Genomic DNA, 4,402 nt, shown 5'->3' with positions numbered 1-4,402 from the left:
CTACCCATTTTCTGACACCCAGCCTTGCCAATGCCACACATGCACAGGTTACTTCAGGCGTAGATACACAGTTGTACAGATGCATCGTTAGCAACTTTATATCCATTCTGAAGAAAAATTCTGCATTATTAAAAGCCCTTCTTTTTGTATAGCTGAAACTGACACCTAGCTTTTAAAAACTATTAATTTAGAGCACTTATAATTTTATGATTGCTATCTTTACATCTACAAATGTCTCTGCTTTGTTCAGATTTTTACAGGCCTATTTGCTCTATCTGCTGTTGCCAGTAATATAGGCTCATCAAGCACAAGCACAGGATGGTTGTGCTCAAATATCTATAAAGCTTATTACAAACACTGAAGCAAAAATTTATCTTTGGGAATTACAGGGAATAAAGCCAAAATATCAATAATTCCCTTTCTAAAAGAGGCTGGATCCATCTCAGTCATGGAGATCTAAGTTACTTCTGAAGATACAGAGGTTCCTACTTCTCAAGTTAGAGATGCAAGTATACATTACATAAGATTTGAGCCAAATGCTCTTCAGGCAATTCTTACAACCAAGGTTTTTTTTCACCGCTTCAGTGAAGTTACCGTGTTTGTAGTCACACACTGCCTCAGGCCTATAGAAGTGTAATACACACAGATATTGCCTTAATAAACATAGATTTATATCCTGCCTCTCTTGTAATAGCTCTAAAGAGCAATAGCGACTAAGAACATAGGTCTGAAACTATGGGACAGTCTCCAGCTGACCCAGGGCGAGTCACGTTTTACAGTAAAGATATTCTTCAGTACTCAGATTAGAAGTCAGTCGTAAATCGGTTCCTCCTCTTCTTTCACGTCTGATACCATGTTTACTACAGAGGCATGAGTTGAAGGAAGATACAAAGCTCTGGCACCATCCAAGCACCCTCCCTGACATACGGAAAAAAACCCTCTTCCCCCACCAAGTGTATTGAGGACCTCTTCATCCTTCCTAGCTGGAGAGAGAGGCTCGTTGTCTCCGGCGAACCTTCCACAGCAGCCTCATCTTCTGCTCCAGCACAGTCTGCCTAATTTGCACAGTCCGTGGGCTAAACACCAGAGGGGGCCGGGGGAAGCAGAGGCCCTTCTAAAACAATCCCCCTTCGCATTATTCCACATTGCCGCAACCCCTGGCACTGGACGTGGGGTCAAGCAGGCACGGGACCTACGACTGGGCCCGTTCGGCTCAGGCCACCCGCCGCCTCTGCCGGCCGTGCTGCCCTGCCCCGCTCCTGGGCCGCCTGGCTGCGCGGGGCGGCCAGGCCTCGCGGCTCGGGGCGCCTGCTGCGGCATGGGGCCTCACCTCGACGGCGGGTCAGGACGCAGCCAGCTAAACACACGGAGCTGGGAGGGAGGATGAGCCCCAGGATCCAGCCAGGAAGAAAATCCCGTGGCTTCGGTCGTCGGAGGCAGCCCCAGCTGCCTCTTCAGAGGCTTGAACCTCTTGACGCTGGCTACAAGGAATGGTGCGTAAGCTTTGGAGCGAGCCCCTGGGCTGTGTGTCTGAAATACGGGAGCTCTGGGAAGTCTGGATGCTGAGCAGCTGTGTTAGCATCACAAGGACTCCAGTGTCTACCGTATCCACGTTTAATAGTAGTCCCGTAGGAAATACTTGTACCTTGTTTCACATCGGTGTATTTTCAGAGAGCAACAAAGAAAGAGATGGCAGACTCTATTCAGATCAGCCGGTAACAAGCTAGAGAGGAGAGGCAGGGTCCTAGCAAATCCTGTTCATAAACGTAAAATGCTGAACATCAACATGTGAGGTTTTCGAATAGTGACAGATCGAATGATAGACAGTAATCTGTGGTGATCTCTTTCTTCACCTTGCCACTGCATGCTGTTAATTCCACAGCCAGCTATCTTTGGTGGCAAGGTACTCCAAGCAAGTTTTGATAGATAAAGTGACAGATGCTTTGCCAAGTACTTGCTGTCTCAGGAATTGCTAAATACTTAGCTGTACACCACATCTTACTAATCTAATTGCATAAGCCATCTTCGCTTTAAAAAAAAAAAAAAAAAAAAGAAGAAAAAGGCTGTGCCTTGCAATCCTTAAGTTACTGGACTTAAATTAGAAACCAAGCCAGAGACAAAAGCCCTGAAAGGGAGTTTAAAACAATGAGGGAGTGACAGCAAAGTACGCTGGACTTCGCGGAGCGGGAACCTAAACTTTCCATTGGTTTTAAATGCAGAGTTTGTCTCTGGAGCATCTCTGTCCTCTGCTTCTCCTTGGGGATCATTTGGCTTTCCTCAGACTCCATGTGTTCTGAGATCCCTCACTTTCCCTTGCTCAGCAGGGAAGAGCGGGGTCTGGCCAATACGCCATCCCTCCAGCGCATGTTTTAGACCGGCTTGATTTACGGGCTGATGCCGATAGGTAATGTCAGTGCTGGGAGTCAGTCCCAGGCACTTTAATAGGTCAGATGGAAGAACTCACGTCATCTCTGGATCCGAGGACAGAGAGGATTGCTGTTCAGAGACAGAAATATTTGGGGATTCAGATAATTATACAACCACACTTAGTAAAAAGAAGTAAAGAGGTTCCATTTGTCATCCTTTGAACAAAACAGAAACATGGTATAATACACAAGTAAAACATCACGGAACTTGAATTTTTTAAGTTGGATAGGGTTAAGCACAGTTTATGTTTTTTTAAATCCATATTTTTACCATTCCTGATAGCCAAGGAAATCTGAAAAGTATAAGGTGGTGTTGAAGGCCTCTCTTCCTCTGGGTCATACTTTTCTCCTGCTCTGAATGTCAAATGCTTACGGGCTGTGATGGCATAAGCAAAGGCTTTGTTAGTGGTGTATCTAAACAAATTTGCTCCCCTTGCTCCTGGTCTCCTTCACATCACTTCTTTCATCCCTTTCATGAGACACCAAGACACTTTACATCAAGGGCCTTTCGCAGCTGAGGTGGGGTTTATTAGGCTTAAAAACAGGAAGTCACAATCTCTTGGGGATTAACCCAGCACCGTTGCCATTTAAATGTGAGACTCTCAGGACATAGTGTAGTCGTTAAGTTACCTTTCAGGAGTTAGATTCTACATTTATGAAGTGAAAAGAGAGAAATGAGGCATTCATACAGAAATCTATTCTGGTGAAATGCAAAACAAAAATAAGAGGATGATCTTTTCCTGGACTGCATTACATGCTGCTATTTACATGAGGATTGGAGACTTTATCTGCAGCTTACATCTGTAAGAATTTCCAGGAGAGACTTCAGAGCGCAAGAATGTGATAGAAAGAAAAAAAAAAAAAAAAAGATTTATAATTAAAACAAGCTATATTTAAACCTAGCTGCTAAAATTGAAGGATAGTACAGCTTTTGGTTTTGTGCATAAAACACACTGAAAATGGCAGGAGAAAAAGATTTGTAGGCATGCGATAACAATGCAATTACAGTTATATAACAAGCATGCAAACTCAAGAAAGAAAACTCTGAGTTTTCTTCAGCAGAGTAAATACATGAGTGTGGCTGAAACTGCCTTTCTAAGCACAAAGCACACTTATATACAAGGTTTATAAAGCATGAACTCAATGAAAAAGACAGCCTTTGATGTTCCTAGATAACAGCTTTCATTTTGAATTATATAAAAAACAAATCTAGTATGATCTTTACTCAGTATTCATTTACTAATTATTACTTATTATAACACATGCTAAAATTATTTTTACAGAAAGTTATTTAATAGGTATTTTATGTATATACAGGTATCCTGCAGGACTATTTTCTTCTCATTTGCTCTATTCTTGATTTTGCTAGTAAATCCAAGACAAACTGCAGGACCTAAAAAACATAGGTAGAACTTTACAGCAGGAAACACTTGTACTGAAATATAACCCCCCCTATAGATTCTAGGTGCCTTTCTACTTGTAGTAAAAAACCAACCAAACAAACAAACAAAAATCCTGCACCTGAATCAAATGATGACAGAAGCCTGAAGACATACAAGACCCTCCTGGAAGCCAATGAACTTGCCAGCTTCACTTGCACAAACCTTTTCTGGAAGTCAATGAAATTTCCAAGTTCTAAACTAATGCAAAATTTCACCTTTCTAATAGATTGACCCTGCCCCTCTATGCTTCTTTGCTCCTTCCCTCTCCATCCCCCATTCCAGTTATGTCTTCCTCAGTTCCTTTGGACTGCATGTCTACAGGTGTGGGATGATTGCATTGCCGCAGCTTCAGAGCTCAGCACAGCTAGGGCTTGATTTAGGCTGGGCCCTTTGGCTACCACAGGAAGATATGATCACGCTAGAAACATGCTTTTTTTTTCTCAAAAATCTTTCCAAATGGGAATACTGAGTGGTATATAAAGAAATGTAGTCCCATACATGCTAGTATCCATTCTCTCACATACTAAACACATC

Source organism: Haliaeetus albicilla, chromosome Z (genome assembly GCF_947461875.1).
Source record: "Haliaeetus albicilla chromosome Z, bHalAlb1.1, whole genome shotgun sequence".
In the NCBI taxonomy this organism is placed as follows: Eukaryota; Metazoa; Chordata; class Aves; order Accipitriformes; family Accipitridae; genus Haliaeetus; species Haliaeetus albicilla.
Note: the sequence above shows the minus strand (reverse complement) of the source record.